The 21,930-nt window shown below is 33.2% G+C and overlaps 1 long non-coding RNA gene across 1 annotated transcript; it reads left to right on the top strand.

Moving 5' to 3' along the window:
• The first annotated feature begins 1,831 nt into the window (after positions 1–1,831).
• On the top strand, positions 1,832–8,388 carry LOC114074789. Its single transcript, XR_003575066.1, has 4 exons — positions 1,832–1,956; positions 6,852–6,975; positions 7,340–7,391; positions 8,141–8,388. It is a non-coding gene; the product is annotated as an uncharacterized LOC114074789 (long non-coding RNA).
• Positions 8,389–21,930: the final 13,542 nt, after the last annotated feature.

Here is a 21,930-nt window from a genome sequence, read left to right as displayed (position 1 = left end):
TAAAATTCTTGCATTTATTGATAATTTTTTTGTTTAAAAGTCTTTTTAACGAGTGCACGCATTAGAACTTGCCCTATTTCTACCTGCCGGACGAAGGGGGTAGTTTATAGGAAAAGAATTATCAACATAGATTTACAGGACAATATCTAATAGGCTTGTTTCAGTCGGTGCGAAGTAGTACCTTACTCGTACATTGAACATGATGCTTAACATGAAGTAAAGGTAAGGGATAGTAAATTATACACAAGTAGCCGAATAAAGGTAAGGGGTGAAATTCTCTAGTTGCAGGACCAAGGAATTAAAGATACCTAACTTATCATTTTGCATGCAAGACACTAGTAAAGAATTGTTATATCTAATATTACCGCGTAATGAACCTATGAGGAACACTTACACCCTACTTTTTCTCATCACACAATAAACACCAAAGTTTTAGTGATGCTACTTGTTTTACTTTGAAATAATCGAACACTTTTGTTTCATAACCCCCCCCCCCCATTTAATTAAATATTTTCGGAAAGGACTTAACTAAATAGACGTAATTGTAAACTAAAGTTAAGTTCAAACCATTTTCCTCGTGGGATTGACCCTAACCTAACAATTGGGTTCTCTACTTGATACGACCACTTATACTTCTTTATGGAAGTATAATTTAAGCGTATAAAAGAACCACCTAGTTGAGGCTGTAGCATGAGAGGCCGAGGCCGACATGAAGTCCCGTTACCCTCATCTATTTGATAACTGAGGTTAGTTGTTCCTATTCATAGTGAAATTTAATGAGTTTATTTGAAGTTCCCTTGATTTTTTGTAAAATAGTGAATTTTATGCTTTGTTAAAGTGAATTACAGTGGTTTATGCCTATTGATATGAAAGTTTTCAAGAAATTACTATTTTACTTGATTTGAGCTTATGAGGTGTGCTTTGGTATGTTGTGCCTTCATGAGTTGTATTGAGAATGATTATATGTATTGAAGAAAGCTTTGGCATAAGTGAGAAAGCATGTAATGAATGTTGAACTCTTATGAGTTGAAAGTGATGTTTAAGTTGCATTTTGTAAAAAGGTCATGATGTTATGTTAATTTGAATTGTAACTCATGTTTTGATATGTTGTTTTTGGTAAGGTTGTTAGTCTTGAGTAACTTCCTTCTTTTCAAAGAATTTAATATCATTCGGGACGAATGTTTTGTAGGGAGGGGGGATAATGTAATACTCTGAAAGTCTAAAGCCTAATATAGAACATAAAATGAGATTCTAAAAGTTGTAACACTATCTTAATATCAAATATAATGTATATAATTCATTTAGGAAGTTTTAGAATCAAAAAGTCAAGGAACGTCCATGACGTCCGGAAACTAGTTCAAGAGGTGCTAGTGTTCCTTAGTCTATTTGACAAGGTTTTAAGAGTCTAAAAATGATGAAATTTGGTGAAAAGGTGTCTAACACACATTAAAGTTTGTTTAACGTCAAAAAATCTGAGTGAGTCTTCCCACGGACCAACAAACGAGTCATAGGACAATAGATGGTTCATCGATTGCCACTACCGATGGTCCCTTATTTAATATATTCAGGGGTAATTTTGGCAAGTATCTGACCGAAATGATGCATGTGAAGCATGGAAGGGACATTGATCGTCGACTGACCTACGGCCCGTTGGTCGGTGTCTCGTATGTCAGGTCACTGCTTTGGATTCCATGTTTTAATTAGACCAAATTACTAATTAGGTGGTTATTTAATTATTTTGGTATTTATGGAGGTCTAATTAATTTATTTAATGACTTATATAAATCTTCTAACCTAATTTAATTAACCCAACTGTCATATTTCCCAAAAACCGAATTGTTCTTTCTTCTCTCTTCTTTCTCTCTCCCAAATAGATGAACTTTGTTAAAGGGCTAAGTAAAGGTATAGGGAGTCAAGGATGGATCTTTTATTCATCATTAATCATAAATTAAAAAGGTATGGGATTCCTTTCACCTTTGGGATTCTTTCCCCAAAGGGTTCTTCAAGAAATTGATCTCAAAAAGAGGAGTTTCAAGTGGGTTTTCTTCTATTACGAATTTCATCTTCAAAATTGCCTTGTTTATTATTTATTTTGGTTATTATTATTAGATTATAATTTATTATGATTTAATTATGCTATTTCTTGATTAATTAACCTTGGTTATGAAGTAGATCATGAATTTGACCCAAATCCCTAACCCTATGTTATGAACTAGTGGTGAATTGTTGTGTAGTGATTTACTTGACTTCCTTATTGTGTTGATGACTATTGTGTGATTATATTAAACCTAACGTTGGACTGAATTTGATGGTTGATGGTTAAAGCTTTTATGATGTCTTGTTAAGGAGATTGAGGTAAGTCTTGTGATCTCAATCATTTTCTTCAATTATGAATTCTTGTGTTTAGTTATGAAGTTATATTGAATTATAATGTATGATCATATTTATTAGGGTTTGTATGATGTTTAATTTTAATGTCTATAATTATGACTTTTGAGTTGTTGTCTAGGAAGTAATGACATAAGGGTGGCGAGTAATTTGCCTATGTGCCTTGTCATAATGTGTTTCTGTAAATGTGTTAACCTCATATGTGTGAATTGTAATGACACGCCAATACACATGAAATCCCTATTGAGCTATGATGATGACTATATAAGGGGTAGACCCTATGATCTAAACTAAATGATGATTATTAATGGAAGAAATTTCAAAAGTGGACTCTAGCTTACCACCTAGTGAAGTAGAAGTGAAGAGTTTCCCTTCCCACATATGGAAGGTAGGATCACTATGACCTCATGATATTGGAGACTATAATGCATCTACCATAAAGAGGGTCCCAATTACATATCCTAGTTCTTGAACTATGTTGCTATAAGACCCCCAAAATGAGTTATGGTGTCTAGAGACTCACATGTGCCTAATAAATTTCCTAACATGTTAAGTAAGTGTTTTAAAGAATGTATGATTGATTTAAATTTTTTTGGAAGTAAAACGTCCAAGAACCTCCAAGATGTTGAAAGTTGGCCCTTGGACGTACTTGAGTGTGCCTAGCATGTTTTTATATGTTGCGTGTGTTGTATGATGCTCAAAGTGGTATTTAAGGTCCTTGACATGATTAGGAGTGTATTTACATTGGAAAAATCCGGGAAAAACTCACCAAGGACCAATCAAAGGGTCCTTGAGAAGGACCCAACATGTGCGCAAAAGTTGTCCCATGTTGGCAGCGTACTGCCTTAGTGTTCACGGACAACTTCACAACCAGTAGAGTAGACCACAGTCCGTGAAGTTTTTTGAGGAACTTTTTTAGACACTTGGTACCATGGAAAGTCAAGGGATCCACTGCCCCAAGGACCACACACCGTGAGAAGGATCGTGAACCACCTTCAGGAACCGTGAAGGTGGCCGTGGTCCCTGGGTGAGCTGGCAAAGTTTGGTTTTCCAATTAAATTCCATCGGTTATTTAGTAATTGACATTGATCTTAATGGGTTTATAAATTAATATAAATATTTTAAGGTCTTTTCCCATGTAAAAAAACCTCAGCGCCCATTAAGAAATAAAAATATCAAATCTCTCTTCTCTTCCAAAATTGTCTCAAACCTCCATTGGAGGAAAAACTCAAATTCAAGCTAGAGGTATGGTTTTCATGGTTTATTTTTCAATTTATTGAGGGCTTCTCATGTACAAAGGTATGGTTATATTTTATCTCTAGATAACCTACAATGTGAAGAGTTCCTTTAAATGTTTCCAATTAAAATTCATGATCAGATCTCCAATTTTCCAATCTAGCCATGGGTTATTTCTCAAAATGTTTTCAAAAGATTTATTATGATGAAATGATGTTGATGTATTTATTTTATAGTGAATGTCAATCCGATTGTGTGATGAACCCATGTTCCCTTCAATTCGGAAATTAGCCTATGTTATGGGCATTTTGATCTTGAGTATATATTATTTGATTTATGATTCTAGCATATTGAATTGCTTATATCTACTGCCTATAATTTAAATTTAGTATGAATTAGATGTAATGGATCCAATGTGGATCAAAGCCTGAAGATTAGGTAGTATTGACATATGTTCTTCTATCTTCTACTTATTGTTAATATAACATTTGTATGGTCTCGATTCTAAGGCAATTGAAATAGGATTTCGTTTAGGTTATGATATCCGTAGATACTGCCGTATTTTTTATTTTTATGAATAATGAATGTGGATCATTTATGATCAAAGTAAGGGATATTGGTAAGTGATTTATATCTCTCTACTCTTTATTGAATAGGTGAAGTAGTATACATGTTAGTGTAATGATCTTGTGGTGGTTTATGCATGATTTCATCCATGTTAATGTACATTTTGATACTGCCCCATACATTAGTTGTTGATGAAATATGAGTATTGATCAATGATGATCAAAGGTTAATGGATTGGTAAGAATTTCTATACTCCTCTACTTTCTTGTGGAATTGCTAGTTGATGTAGCCTTTTATGGTATTCTGTGGTATGGTCCACTTATGGTTGAGATGTTCACTTTTCTGTCATTTTATATGTGATGCGATCATGGCCTTGAAGATAATTGTATTATGAAGGTGTGGTGGTGATGATTATCCAATGTGAAGTCAGTCTTCTATTCTACTTGTGATCTAGGTTGTATGGCTATTGTATAAACATGTGTGTAACTATGCTAGGGATTTTTTTATGTTCTTCAATTAATGAGTTGTGATGTTTGATGTCCCCTTACCTATATACTCCTATATGAATGTGTGATTAGATATGGTTAGGAGTCCTTAATGCTAGTATTGTAGTTATCTTATCTCCTCTGCTAGTTGGGGTTGTGTGATCTATGCTTGGTTGTGCATTGTGGTCCTACGAGGGTTTATGCCTCAATGTGTTGTTGATAACCATTAGGTTATCATGTTGACCAATGTACAAACACGGTCACACTTCATGCATGCTTACTAGTAGTATAGGTTCATTGTGTTTAAATGAAAGGGTATCCTCATATCCACTCGTGTCTACTACTTTGCATGTAAATTTTATGTCTATGAAAGTATGTTATGTATCCCCTAACTAGGATGACTTGATAGATGAACTAGTATGAGAAAGGGTATGGGAACTTGTCTATGCATTGCACATGCATGCCTTGATAGAATAGTTCTTACGTTTAGTTTTCTATGTACATGAATATGAATGTATGGCTATCTTATGAATGTGAATGTTGTCTTAATTTATATATATGAAAAGGTATATCATAAAACCACTTATGCATTATTGTATGAACAGGTGTTGCCTTAATGTGTCTATGTGAAAGGTTTGCTCACATATATGTATACACACACATGTATGATAATCTAGTCAATAGAGTGGCACTTGAAAGGTGTTCCCAAGAGTACCTAAACTAGATGGTGCTTTACATATGCTTTGTCCATGTGAAAGGATTTCTGACATGACTAAGGTTGCTGAACTCTCATCTATGACCTATGAGAAAAGCATATGATGAGTTAACTCTCCTAAGCCTACATTTTATAAAGTAAAGATAATAATGTCTTTTCAATAAAGGGAACTTAGCTTAGCACCGAGTGAACTTGAAGATTAGGGGTGACACCTCCCACTGTGGCAATGTCAGGTGCACAATATTTCGTTGTTATGGGGTTAGCCTCATTGCCCAAAGGGCATAGAGTGATGTTTCCATACATGCCTCCAAGTTCCATAAACTATGCTTTCGCCATAGGATCTAGCAAGTGATATCACTTAATATGATATAATTTTTTAATGTTATTATTTTGCTAAATGGAGAACCATCTTTTTGTGTAAGAATCTACAAAATCAAATTTAATGTTTAGCACCCATGGTCTTAGTCTCGGTTAATGCTATTGTTTCGCTAAAGTAAAATGGACAATGGACACAACTGACTAGGACCTTAACTAGGATGGCCTAAGTGAAGTTTCTTAGGATAGGTGAGAGTAATGGACTTACAAATATATTTCACAAGTAGCTCTTTATGATGTTCTAGGAAGGCGTTGTAAGGTGTAAGATTATGTTTATGTCTTTATGCATGGCATTGTAGTATTGTCTACTTGTGGTGATAATATGCATGGTATGAGTCCTAATGGATCTATATGATGAGGTCCCTCCTTATGTGCATTATGTTGGTCTTATTGTCTATAGGAATGAAGGTACTACTTGTTTTACATGTAGTTGACTATAGTATTATGTTTGATGTGTGAACTACTTGTTATTATACTTATGGTCTTATGATAGGTTTACTAAGTATGTGTGAGGTTATGGGCTTTACATGTACATTGCACTAGCAGACTTAGATTATGATTGTGAGTAAATTCATATGTTTAGTGTAATGTGAAGTATGTGCCTTGTAATATGAAATGATCCTATGGATGCATGTGTTGTGTTGAAAGTTTATAAATATGGTTTCCTTGTGTACCTAATGTGATGCTTGAGTATGGATAGTGTTATGGGACATTATATGTACATTGCACCAAGTGTCACTAGAGTGTTGTTTGGGAAAGTCAAGAAACTAGAATAAGAAGAAGCTCACTGTAAAGAGCAAAAGAAAGTTATTGTAAATGGAGTAAGATTACTGTCGAGTTTTGGTTAATATTACTTAAATGCAATGTGTTATTTTATATGATGTGTGACTATTGAATATGTCTATGTTAATTATTTCAATGGTAAAATGCTTATTGTATCGAAGTTTTATGTATTTTTTACAAAAAGGCATGATGCATGGTTTCTAGTAAAATGTCCCTTTTTTAAGCATTTTTTGAATAGTTGTCATACTTAGTGCATTCTTGTACTAACTGCATTCTTCTCTACCTTTTTACACAATGTGTAGGTTATGGATGCTTATAGGATGACTATAAGGTGAAGGGCTTGATATGATCTTCCCAAGTTGAAATAAAGGGGTCGTTATATTTCAAGGATGCCATACATTATGATTACTAAAAAGTACATAATAGGTATACTTATGATTTTATGTTTTAAGGGTCGTTTCCCTAATGTACTCTAATGATGTTTTGTCTAAGATGGCAAAGAGACTTAGAGTCTAACTATGTATTATTATATTTTATAAAAAATGAAAATGATGTTATAGCATATGAAAGTTATAAATTTTCCGCTAAATTTACCTATGACAATGCGATGAATGATAACTATGGTCTTGTATAAGTTCTCCGAGAGGTCAACTACGCCATGTTACTTCTATGGGATGCTCCCCATTCGTGACATGTTCCCCCTTAGGAATACTATCTAGTGGATACACATAGATGATATGTTCATATTTTGGCACTACCTTGGCAAGTAATCCCCCTTCTTTTGGTGTAGGGTTCCATGACACCGGATTCAACATTAGCTAATGTGGTCTATCTTTGTTAAGGTAAGATGTTCCCAAAGGGTAAAATGAATTAATGAAGTGAACTCTAATTGATGACCTAAGGGGTTTACCTTAGTATAGGTAAGGGTATGGGACTCTACCTATACATTGCACTAGTTAGCCTTGAGGGAAGTCTTAGAAGGATGTTCTTATGTGTTTAGGTTCTTATAAATGTAAATGATATGTATGTGATGATATTCATGTTAATGACACTATGTGATGTTGGTTTCACTTATGAAAAATAGTTTGGTATCTATTGCTTAAGTATGATGATGTTTACTCTTAATGATATGGTATGTGAAGTTGGGCATTTCTTATTGTTGTTCTTTTGGTTTACTTGGTTGAGTGAGGTTATGGGGCCTTACTTAGTCATTTCACTAGTCGACTTAATGAGGGTTTCTGAGTAATGTTCTTGCTTTGGTGATGATGTTATGAACTGTAATACATGCTTGTTGATGTCATAACTTGATAATAGAGTTGTCTTGATTATGTGCTCAATTATGTTAATATGCATGTTGACTTGACTAGACTTAGTATTGTTGGTCTTGTGATGTACATGGCATCGACTTAATAAATATGTACTACTTACTTGTATTTGTTCTTGAATGTGCATAAGTCTCTTCAATGTAAATTAGCATGCTTTAATTAAATGTCCTTTTTCAGCATGATTTCTATGTGGTATGTGCATCAGATCCTATACTTAGTACAAGTGATGTGCTATCTCATTTCGTCCATTTTCCCAAACATTTTAGGTTCCGAACATTGAAGGGTTCGTGACAACTTTTGATGGAAGGTTTGGAAATCATTCACATAGTGTGGGTATATCCTCAAGTCCGAGGATGATGTCTTGTGATTACTCTAGCTATGGTTCTTTATTATAGTCTAAAGACGATCATTTCATTCATGTTGTTTCAAGTTATTGTTGTAAGCCCTAAGTGGCATTTCTACGTTTGTGTAAGGGCTTGTGCCCATATGTTTGACTCCGTTTAGACAGTTTAATATGAGAAATTCCATTTAAGACAACTTTGTGCATGTTTTCTATATGTGGCATAAAAGTATAAGAATATCTAATATTCTTATACGAATGATCTATATATACTCGATATGCATATATTATGTGTAAGCGAGAGTTATTTTCTTTGTTCCTCAACTCTCCCACAACAGGAACATATAAACGGCTCTGATAGGGAAGAACACCATCTCCACTTTGGGAGAAAACCTCAACTATCTATTTATGGACTACACCCTTCATTTCAAGAAAAATTGGATCACTGACTTTCTTTCCTCAACCTTCACTACCAATGAAGATTAAAATCCATTTTGAACATTCACACTACTATCTAATATTCTCATAAGAAGAACTCCTTAACGAGCAAGCTTGTAAACATCCTTTGCTAAGTCTTTTCTTTATTCCTTAACATGTGCTACATTACCCATAAATAGTCTGCTAAGGGCATTTTTCTACAGTATTTGCCTTACAAATACGGTAATAGACACTCATGTCATAATCCTTGAGGAATTTAAGTTATATTCTCTGGAAAATATTTAACTCTTTCTCGGTGAACTCATACTGAAGGATCTTATGGTCTGTGAACACATCTCCATGAACATCATACAAGTACAGGCCCCAAACCTTGAGTGAAAACACCACTGTTTCAAGCTTGACGTTATGAGTCGGATATTACTTCTCATGCACCTTATGTTATCCGTAAGCATAAGCTATAACCTTACCTTGTTGAATCAACACACAACCTAGGCCAAATTTCAATGTATTATGATAAATCACATAATCAGCTAAACCCTCTAATAGAGTCAAAACAGGAGTTGCAGTCAACCTAGTCTTTCGCTGTGCAAATATTTTCTAAAAATCTTTTGACAAGTAAAACCTAATCTTATTCTGAGTCAACTTAGTCAGTGGGAGAGGAATAACTCAAAATTATTCCACAAACCTTCTATAATAACCCTTTAGACCCATGAAAATCTTGAGTTATGTAAGATAGGTAGGTCGGAGACAATGTTTCATTGCTTCTATTTCCTGGGAATCCACTTGAATCTCTTTGTTGGATAATGTATGACAAAGGAATGATACTAAATGTAACCAAAACTCCCACTTTTTAAATTTGGCGAATAACTGGAGTTTTAGGAGTTTGTGGAAAAACTACAAAATAAGTTGCATGTTCTTCCTTGTTCCAAGAAAAATCATCAATAAAGACGCTAATGAATAAGTCAAAATATTGTTCATAAAATCCATCAAAGATGGATGAGCATGGGATTGTCCAAATGAAATTACTACATAACTCATAATGACCATACCGGGTTTTGAAGGTTGTTTCTGGAATGTAACTATCTATGACTCTAAGCTAATGATAACCCGATCTGAGGTCTACTATTGAGAAATAGAGCGTCATGAAGTTTGTTAAACAAGTCATAAATCTTGGGGATGTGATACATATTCTTGATTGCGACCTTGTTCAACTACCTATAATAAATGCACAACCAGTGAGAACCATCTTTCTTCTTCACGAACAATATTCGTGCACCCTATGTAGAAATATTACGTCTGATGAAGACCTTATATAAAAGGTCTTTAAAGTGATCCTTCAATTTATTAAGCTCTAATTTATCCATTCTGTAATAGTCTTGGTATTTTAAAGGAGATCAATTCTAAAGTCAAGTACCCTTTGGGGAGAGACTCTAGGAAGATCTTTTGGAAACACTACTATAAACTCATTAACCACTAGAACTGACTCAAGATTTGGGGTTTTGGAGTTTTAATCCTTAACCTCTAACAGATTATAAATATAACCCTTAGAAATCATTTTTTGTCCTTAAGGTATGAAATTAATTGACCCATTGGTGCTAAGATACTACCTTACCACTCTAATATTGGTTCGTCTGGAAACTGAAAACGAAAAATCCTAGTTCTACAATCGATTGAGGCATAATAGGAATTTAACCAGTCCATACCTAGAATCTAATGACCCAAGGGTATACCTTAGAGGTTACACAGCGTATTCGGCCTCTCGAAGGTCTTATAAAAGCCTTTAGACATCTTTCATCACATATATATAAAAAAAGTAGTGCGGAATTAAAACTTTTCACAACCAACAGTCAAAATATTTATAGAACATAATAAAGAACTAAGTCTCTTCAGAGACATCTTAGACATGTATAATATCATAGAGTCACAGCCCTTACATCAATTTGAAAAGAAACTAGAGTCTATTACAATGTCTTTTTTAGAAAATGAAACTAAAACATAAGCCATATCATCGAACATATGAGGACATAATCATCTTGAGAGAATGCTACTTCCCTAGCTTAAACTTCTAAGAGAATCCTCACGCTCATCTAAACTTGTAGAAATAGAGAAACATATGGAATTAGCACATTGAATGCACTAAGTATGGTGAACATGCAAGAAAACCATGCAAAAACAAACATTTACTTTAAGATGTACTTTTCATGCTCTTTTGATAGAAACCTCATAAAATAAGCATAAGAACCATCTCCAAGTAAATATTCACATAAGAAATATTCAAGTAATCCACAAGATACAACCTTAATAACATAGAATCCATATAAACATTTAGATCCCCTACCAAAGGTTATCCTAAGATCAACCTAAGTAAGATATGAAGTGGCTGCCCATACAACCACTTCACACAGACCTACGTTATCCTCATGACTAAGCAAAGTAAGGATATTTCTTTCCAAAATTTAGATCCTCCACCTAAAGTTACTCTAAGACTCACCTAAGTAAGACATCAAGAGACCCCCATACACCCTCTTCAAGCTCACCTAATTAATCCTCAAATATACTCTAGACAAGAACCTTTCCATTCAATATTCTTCATTAAGTGAAGATTATTCACTGAAACCATTTAAGAGACATGTAAACAATTAGAGGACTTCACATAATGGTCTTCAAATGCCTAGGGAACTCATCCTAGCACCTTCAAGGTCTACTCGTTCCATGTGTAGATAGCGACTCATTCCACTACCTACACATTGTAGAACATATCCAATACTAGAACGTACATCACATATGATGAGAACAAGCATTAACTGACATAGACCATAATAGCTTGGTACGTAATCAGGTGTCATAAGAACCCCACACCGTGGAAGATGTTCTACCTGCCAAAGGTAGAACTAAGACTCATCCCATGTTTTCACATGGTTAAGGGGTATCAAGGGCTTCTTTGAACTCTAGTCTCATACTTAAATAGAACTACTATCACAAGTGTATCCTCTCGGTACTTTGCCTTGTTCCTCATATAGTAATTCACTCCCTAGGTGTATTAGAGAAGGTACCATTACTATTTCCTACCAACTCATAATACTCTTTCCAAGGATAGCTCATTCTCAACCTTCTTTTAATATTCACGATTCCATATAAGTCTTTCATAGAAGGAACCTACTTAGGTCTACAAATTCTAGACTTCATTCTTTCTTTTATTCATACACATACATGACAAGGGTTTCTAAGACCACCAGTCAAGAGATTACATTCACATAACTTTTATACATCAAGGAGAAGGCACCTATGACTACCAAATCCAAGATGTCATAAGCTATAAACTTTCATGTATCAAGAAGAGGGACTTAATTTTAATAATCAAGACACAACATCATCATACTATCATTTAGAGGGATCATACTCTCACCTCACACATTCACATACACATTATCATCCTTCAAAATGTTCATCTATACAAGCTATAACATGATGATACTATAATTTACATAATAATTCCGACAAGGTCATATTTTGTAACATATATAACAATTAAAAACCGCCACATAAGTGAACCGCACCAATCAATACAATTCAATATCAATTCTATCAAAAATAAAGAACAGGTCAACTCACCACATTCCAATCACCATCATCACCATTTCTTAGCCTTTCCTATGATTTTATACCATAAGAGATTCTTATAAGTGATAATATACATAAGACTAAGCCAATAATCAATCCACATTAATCATCCAACAACATTTAATATAGATATCAATATTATAAAATAGACTATCAACAATATTCTACAATAATCAATACATAAATCAATAGCAAAATACAATTTACACATGAATTCAATAAGATTAAGTCATGATCAATTCACCCACTTTAGAGCCTTAATTAGGAATTCAAGGAATACATGGGTTCATGGAATTTTTTATCTTAAAACCACCAATTAACATAAATTAGTTCATAAAACATTGATTTAAATTTTTTCATGCAAGAACCCATGTTTAGAATTTGATATAAGATTTAAAGGTTGTTTGAATATCTTTGAAAAGTATTTGGAATCGGCTCCTTGAATTAGTAAAAAATCAAGGATGAAATAACCATATCTTAATTGAAGAAATACAACAAAATTGATGGAAAAATCAATGAAAAACTTCAATGCTAGCATCAACTTGACTTCAAACACCAATTGAGTCTAGAGAGAACTTATTTTGATCTTGGGTTTTGATTTTGAATAATGAGGTCTAGGTCTATGGTTTTAGAGTCGTAACTAACTTAAATATCATAAATGACTCTAAATAAGCGTCTAGGACTTAATTATCACGTTAGGTAAATTTCCCAACTTGCCCTCAATGTGGCCGAGACCAGGAGGAAAATTCCAGGTCCAAAATGACGGTTGCAAAACTATTGGTCATTATTTATCGACTGGCCATAATACTTGGGCGTCGTTTGAATTAAATGCTAAATTTTTGGGGTATAATCTCCCACAACTAAGTGTGTATCCACGCCCCTAATTGACGAGGCGTCGATTGAACCACTGAACATGCATTGATGGTAGTTGGTTGGACTGTTTTTGGCAGTTTCTTGCCAAGGTTTGGGATCCTTCTCAAGGACCCCTAGGGTGGTCGTTGGGAAGTCGTACCAAAACGTTTTGACCTTAAACATGTTTATATAGTTGTTAGATCCCTCTAATATCACTTTGGACACCAAACAACACGTAAAACATATAAAGGTACACTAGAACACACAAGGACCAACTTCCAAACGACTTAGTCGTTCTTTGACGTTTGACTTCCAAACTCTTCAAGCTGACTTTTAATTCTAAAATTCATTATTTTAACACTTCATTAAATAATAAAACACATGATATGATCTAATTTAACCTTATTAATTTTGAGTGTTGTATTATAGAATTACATTGAAGTCTACAATTTCTAACTCCGCGCTATATCATTCTCGGAGGGATTCAATAACAACTTTTATTTGGGTATATTTATTGACTACGACCACTTAATTTTTTGTTGGTTTTGACGAATATTTTTAAGGTTATAATCCACCACATCTAGGTGAGGTACCCTATTGAGTGGGGCGACCTTCGGAAGTACTAAGATAAGTATATCAGTGAACATATCTAACCTTTCTTGCAATCTATGGGAAATCTCTCCATATATGATCAGTCTTACCACATCTGAAATAGGTACATGTACCAACCATACACTTCCCCAGATATTTCATCCATACTTCTGACAAGCAAGAAAGGAAAATCCACTAGAAAGACTTTCATTTGACTTAGAGTTTGGAGCCCAATCATAGTAAATTAGGCACCGAAGCACTATCAGTGACGTCCCTAAGTAAACCGTAGGAGTAAGATGGCGTACAGAACCCCGAACGATCATGCACAAGTCACTTATCATACATCATACAAAATAATAAAAATAAATATTTCAAGATTAGTAATCTCATATCATAGAAGATTTTGACAAAGAAAAAGTTTGACATAGTCTCAACAAGCCACCTAATTATCAAAAGGAGTGGTCGGCACATAAACCCATACAACACATACATTATATGGAAACTCAAAAGATATAAAAGCATGTAAATGTATGTCAGTCCTTGGAGCATGAGGACTCACAAACTCTTTAATCTAACAGAATGATTAACTAGCCATGAGTGTGAGGGGTAGGAGAATTAGACCATTAATTAATGAGACAATGTCCGCAAAAGTATGCATTAGTACATGATGCGCACTAAGGATGAGTCAATATGCATAAATATCAATGACAGCATGAAGAATTTAATGGTTTAATGAATCAGCAACATTTAAATGATAAGTTGGTCAATACATTTCAAAATAAGAGACATTGGAAAGCTTTGAAGCAGATGATTCTACTTTCATGAAGAAACAATATAAAAATCATTATATATTAGGTTTAACCGACAAAAATATCATGAGAGATATGTCATTGAATCCCATATGTCCCTCATATTAATGAAAGTGATTCTACATGCTAAGGTAGAATTTGTACACCTCATGTTTGCTAATGTTGATCCACTAGCTAGGTCATATAACACAATCATATGGGGACACATATTTAAGGACTAGAAGTTTCTACTAGAAACTTTTTTTTGAGTCTCCACCTCAAAGCCGTCTCCATGATTTATCTAAATCCGACGGGATAGAGAAAAATCAAATATCATTATATAATAGGAAATACAATTATAATTCTAGTTCACACGTTAAATATTAAAACATAGAATAACTCGTTCAATTACAATTCAAGCATAGGTGAGAAAACCTTTCACCAATGTGAATCCACATGTGAGAAACACCTTTCACAATCATTATCATATTTGTATGTTAGAAAACTCTTACAACAAAATTGATACTTCCTTCTAAAATCATGCTAGAATCATAAAAATCATTTTAATAAACATGCATAATCCTTCAAAATTCATAGCTCATGGGCTCTTCATAGGTTCATATTTGAAAAATCACGAATCATGCATAAGTCCATATAATTTTAACTAAATATCATGTTATTATATAAATCATGCTATGGAAGATTAAAACAACAATTTTCATGATAATCGGATGAAATTCCATGGAAAATTAAAAATAACCCTAATTTGACCGATTGGATTTAAATTGAGCAATTGAAAACCTTAGGGACCCCGAGGAGGAATTGACTCCATAAGTGAATACCCAAATACCTTTCTACTCAAAGACCAAGATTAATGGTAAATTGAAGACCCTGAAGTGAAGCATAGCTTCTTACTCTTCCTTAAGTTAAAAAGGAATTTAGGATAATGAATTTTGTTGAACTATTAGGAAATACGAGAATGTGTGTAATGTGGGTAGATTTAGGACATAAAGTCTTCATATAGGGATTTGTATGAAGGACAAAGTGACATAGAATAGGCTTAAAATATATCAGGAAAGTAAACATAATCCCTTAAACCATCAGGCTTCTCTACCGGTCATACCTACGAATCATAGAACTTTCAATGGTCCGTACTGGTAAACCTTAGACCAAGTACTAGGACTTTAATATTTAACCAATTTTTATAGAATACTTCTACGTTCCGTAGGACTACCTCTGGTCGATAGACTCTAATTGTCGAACTCAAATTGAACCCCAAAATTTCAGTAAGTTTGGATTTCTTCTACGGACCATATCAATGACTTCTAGACCAGAGAACTAACTATTTGGTTCAACCATACGATGAGGTACTGGACTTGATTTTTTTAAAAAAAAATTATTTTCCCCTTTCAACAAGACTGGTATATAATCCAAAAACACTATCTATAAACCGTAGACTTGTCTTGTAAACCTAAACTAGTAGCCAAAATACATGCCATCTATTTCATTTTTAAATTCGAGGTGTTAATATATTTCTCCCTTGGGAACAATCATCCTGGAATGTACTCAAGGAAACATAAAGAGGGTAGGTATGAGATCTAATAACCCAACATTAATATAATCATATAAATGAATATAATCAAAGAGGAAATCAACTTCAAGCTAAAAGATACTCAAATATAATTTCATTAAAAATAAATGCATTCATAAGGAAACATGAGAATAACTAAGACACGTGAATCTTCAAGAATGAACCATAAGGAACTTAATGTCTCAAGCTAGAATGGGATCAAGGGCAAGATATGAAGATATCGTTACATCATCTTGACCTTGTGCTACAAAATCGAACCCTAAACCAATTAATTCCTCCACAACACCTTTATGGATGCAAATTCTTTGTTCTCAACTTTCAAACTTGCCGGTCTGAAATATCAACTAGAACTTCTTCGTAAGACAGACTTTACTTTATACCAAGACTATTCGATGGTACAATAGAGTGTAAAATCATTGCCACACTTCTTCAATAAGATAATAAGTAACTAGATGCACCGATGATAAATCAAAGGGCAAGTCTACTTCATAAGTTACCCTTTGTACTCCAATGAAACTTTACTAGGCGCCACATCCGTAATCCAATCTAGTATTAAACATTTGTTTTGATTTATCTTTTTTCTTAAATAGTTCATTATACTCTCTCTTCTTAACTTACTTATAGGTGAGTTGAATTTTATGTAGGAATAGTCGTCTCTCGGGTTAAGAAAATATTCTGATTTACTCAGCACCTCCCCTCTTTAAGTTTCACAAACTTGGAAGATTTTCACTGCCACACAGTATCTCTATCACAACAAACTCTATTGTTATGGACTCTATGTCACACTCCCTATCATAGTCAATACTAAAACTAAAAATTAAGACTAATGGGTCATGTGTAACACCTCGAATTTTGAAAAATGAACAAAAGAAATTTTTGGACTACAATCTGGTTCTACCAGTCTCAATAGTGAATTTTAGAAGATTCTATGAAAAAGGGAATATTTTCTTAACTTCAAGTCCTAGTACCTTTTTGAAGATTAACTACTACGGTCTGTTAGTATTTTTACGAGTCATAGATAGGTCTCATAGGTGATATCCATACTTAGTGAAATTTTGAGGGTTCAGTGAGTTCTACAAGTAGGGTCTACAGATTGTAAAAGGTTCTATGAGTCGTAGACCAGTCTCGTCAAAGTTGGTTCAATTTTAACAAGTTTTAGTACTTAACTACGGTTGACCATTATGGTCCATAGAAAGTCAAATGGACCGTAATTACAACCTATAGGGAAGGCAACAATTTTTTAAGGGATTTTAAGTCTTTTCCTGGATTGATTAATGTCTAAACTGGGTCATTTTGGTCCTAGTCTTAAGCGATATATAAGTCTTTTTGACCCTAAAACTTCTTATCCTAATTTAGTCCCCTAAATTCTTAGATTCTCTCTAGAATCACCCCTAAAATATCTTAAGAACTAAGGAAGGATAAACCTAGGGTTTGGCTTCAAGAAATCAAATTCACCATAGCAATTGGTCTTTGAACTCTAAGATATGTTCATATTTACCTATGTAGTTCTTTCCTTCATAGGATTCCTAAAATATCCAAATTTTGTAAATATAGATTTTCAATTCAAGTTAGTGTTTTATTAACTCTTCATGGTTAAATTTTAATCAAATAGATTTCTTCTATCTATTTATGCATGAATTAGAGTAATTACATGTTGTGTAGTTAAATTCATATTAACTCATGCATGATCCATGAATTCTAGACTATGAATACATGATTAAGCTTTTGTACTATGAAAGAAGAATTTATGAAGATATGTATGTTCTTTCCATAGATTTGACATAAATGATCTTAGGTTTGTTTGAGAGTATTGCATCGATTTTGTTGTTGTTATTATCGTGCAAGGTCATTCTCACATAAAGGGTTGAAATGATTTCTCGCCTAAGTTGAACCAATATTTAGGAGTTATTCTAAATGAACTCTAGGTTGAATTTGTTACTTTATTATGCATTTCGATGGTTAATAAGACAAATATGATTAATGATTATTTTTCATGATTCATAGGATATTGAGATGGGAGCTCTCCCATTAGTAGAGGTCGGAATTCTGGTAGCAATACAACTATCTCATAACTATGTTCCACAATGGGTTTGTCTTACATAGCCATAAGCTTGTATATCCACTTTGGATCAAATGTATGGTTCTTACCTTGTCAAGTAAGGACATCTCTATTTGATGTGGGATAAACACTAGATTCCATGTTATAGCTCACTCATATGTCGTTATGTGGTACACATCCCACAATAATGAACTAAGGTTACTTTCAAAAGTATCTCACAAGTTTTATAATGATGATTAGCTTGCATTGACCATGATCATGACTTACGTTTTCTAACTTGTTATCATACGATTAAACTTGGTCGTTGTGCCATGAAAAGTCCTTTATAGCATGATTTATAAGTCTTATTCATTGTTATCACACTTAGTACAATTCATGTGCTAATGTATACTTGTGCTCAGATTGTTTAATTAATGTAAGATTTGATGCTTCTACTCTAATACCCTTGGCTAGTTGAATCTATTGGCTTTTACGGTTGGTCAATCCACATATTTCGAGGACCAAGACACTTTAATGACAATCTTTATTTTTCAGTTGTTCAGACTTTGTATGTGATGTATGGGTTACGTCTCATTCACTTTTCTTATGATGCATTAGATGAATTGTTGAATCCAATGTAGACTTCCGCTTTTGTTAAAATCTTTAGTGATATAAGATTGCTCTTCAAATAAGTCTTTCTATTATTTTATACGATGTGTACTAAGTGATTTATGTATGTCCTCTCCGCGTTGTATACATCATGTTACACCTAGAATGTACTTTGGATTGTGACTGTTTGAATCCCTACTTATTTCAAATATGGAAAAACATCGTCAAAAATAATCAAATAATTCAATTTTAAAACAATTTAAAGAATAAATGAGTTTTAAAAGGAGTCACCACCTAATTTTAGGAAAAACTAGGAAACCAATTAAATAACTTTGCAACAATAAGATTCTAGATAAGGGTTCAGGTTATTTCGAAGGGATAGTGTTAGGCATCCTTCGAAATCAACAAATGTTAGTCCCGACTTAATTCTTTTTTAAAATTTTTTGAAGAGGAGATAAAAACAATACACTAGTGAAACAAAAATACATTTAGACAAGTAATAAAATAAACAATAATATAAGAAACGACCTACATTTGCCTATCTTCAATAATATATGATAATGAGTCAAAAAGATTGTTCAAACTTTGTTCGAATAGCTTCAATGGAAAGAAAATCTTGGTACATGTAAAGACACTTAGTAAAAGTGTTGGTACTAAATAAATATTAGTAAAAATTAATAACTTGAAAATAAAAATATGTCTTAATAACATTAGAGCCTTGGATATCGACGGTAATACCTTCATTGACCAATTACAACACAAGACATATATAAACTTAAACTAAGATTCTGTCTTTTAAAGTAGGAAGGCCTCCAAAACCGACGGAGAGATTTTTTTATTGGCCTATTTTAACATATAAAATATGTTAACTTAAACAAAATTTCCGTCTTTTAAAGTAGAGAGGCCTCAAAAACTGACGGAATGATTTTTTTCAGTGGCTCAATAAACATTAAACTTTTTTAAACATAAAATTAGATAAAGATAATATGAAATTATGCACCAACAAGCAAGCAGTAACCAAATAGCAAGAATAAGCCTCTGGAAATTTATAAAAAATTTATGCCATCATCCAAACATATTTAAAGTCGTCAACCGTAAAGAATTAAAACAAAACAAACAAATGAATAAACGTATAATAAATTTAGCAACAATAAATGAATAAAAAAATAAATTCCAATATCAAACATTAAAATATCATAAACAAAGGAATACTATTCAATGAAACATACAATAAATTTAATTAGCATCTACAATATCAAACTAAGGACTCGGACACATTTTAGTATTATCAAAAATTAGAGTAAAATACAATCAATAAAAAGAAACACAAAGTTTCTCACAAATTAGATTTGAAAACTAAATAACACTAAAGCTAAAGTTGAAAATACTCATACCAAACACCGCTGAAGAGAAACAATAATGTAACAAGATATTAAATTAAATAAACGCAAGCAGAGCAATAAATAAGATTACAATAGTTAAAGCAATTGTTATAAAACTAAACAAAACATATAAAACTATTTTTAATTGGCAATGATAATTAGAAATAAAGAAATTGTAACACTCCCAAAGTTCATAACTTTTTCTGGAGCCTCACATAATGAACTAAGACTTGAAACAGTGTTTATAGGCCTCAAATAATGTAGTTAAATGAACTAGAAAGTGTTAGAGTCAAAATGTCAAGAAACGTCCATCACGTCCGGACACTAGTGAAATAGAGGTTAGTGTGCCTTGGCATGTTTAATGGGTTTTTAAGAGTCAGAATTTAATGATAATAGGTAGAAAGGTATTAAACAAGTATTAGAGTGTGTTTAGGGTTGAAACATCCAGGTACAACTCCCCAAGGACAATCCCATGTGTCCTTGAGGAGGACCCTTCCAATTTAACCCAAAAATTGTCAACTGACAGTGTGCACCCACGAAGCCAATCGACGAGTAGTCGATTGATCGACGCTCCATTAATGGCTCTTAGGTTAACACTTAGTTAATTGGACAAAATTCTCCAAGTACCCGTCTCTGATCATATCGACGCCTTGCCAGTACGGGACCGTCAATGAATCTATGAACCGTAGGTAAGGGTCTGTGTTGGACAGTCCAAATTTTAAATAGTTAATTACTTAGGTGGTTAGTTAAGCATTAGAGACTGTTTAATTTAGTTAGTTGAGGTACTATATAACACCTAACCCTCATTAAACTAACCTAACACTCTTCAATTCCCAAACTCAAATTCTCTCAACCTTCACTCTACTTTCTCTCCCTTTCCCCGAAAGAAGCAGTAGAAGAACAGGTCAAGCTTCACTGGGGAATCAAGATTCAAGTATTCCTCTACAATTATCTAAGAATTAACAAAATATGGAGGCTATTGACTGTTGGAATCCTTTCCCCGAGAGGTTCATCAAAGTTAATTTCTAAAAGTTGATAAAACATGGTTTCTTTTTTAGTCTGTAATTGATCTTTCAACTCGAATTGTTGTTCGTTTCCTTTGACTTTTGTGGATATATGATAATAGACTATTGGTTAATTATGGTATTTCTTGATATTAGCCTTAGTTCTATGGAAGAAATCATGAATTGACTATTTTCTCCTAAACCTATGTCATGAATTGATGTTGAATTTGTTAGTGATGATACAATTAACTTAATTCTTGTGTTGATTTACTATTATTTGATGTTATTAACTTTATTTATGGATGAATATGGTTTGTTTGGTGGTATGATCTTGAAGGAGGCTTTTGAAGGTGAATTGGTAAGACTTTATGATCATGATTCGTTACTTCAATTAATGATGTCTTATACTGAATGACTATTTTTAATTAATGTATTACATGTGATTAGATTAGGTAGGTGATGGTATGATTAATGTTATGAAATTTCTTGACTATATAAATTGTGAGAATATGACTAAGGGTATGATGATATAAGGTTCATTGTGAATCACTTTTTATGATGCGTTAATCTCACATATGAAGGGTTGTAATGAAAGGACATTCTCATGAAATACGTAATAATATAATGATATAATATACAATTTGTTAGTCTCCTACGACCTTTATTAAGTTATGATGATTAAGAATGTCTTAAAGACTAATAACAGATAGTATTAAATAATAGTATTAAATAATATTAGTATTTACTGTGTACTAATCCTAGTCCTATTAGGATTAGTACTCCTTAATCCTAGTCCTATTAG

The sequence above is a fragment of the Solanum pennellii genome, chromosome 11, assembly GCF_001406875.1.
Source record: "Solanum pennellii chromosome 11, SPENNV200".
Classification (NCBI taxonomy): Eukaryota; Viridiplantae; Streptophyta; class Magnoliopsida; order Solanales; family Solanaceae; genus Solanum; species Solanum pennellii.
The sequence above is the reverse complement of the archived record's forward strand: the minus strand, read 5'-3'. Positions and strand labels throughout refer to the sequence as shown.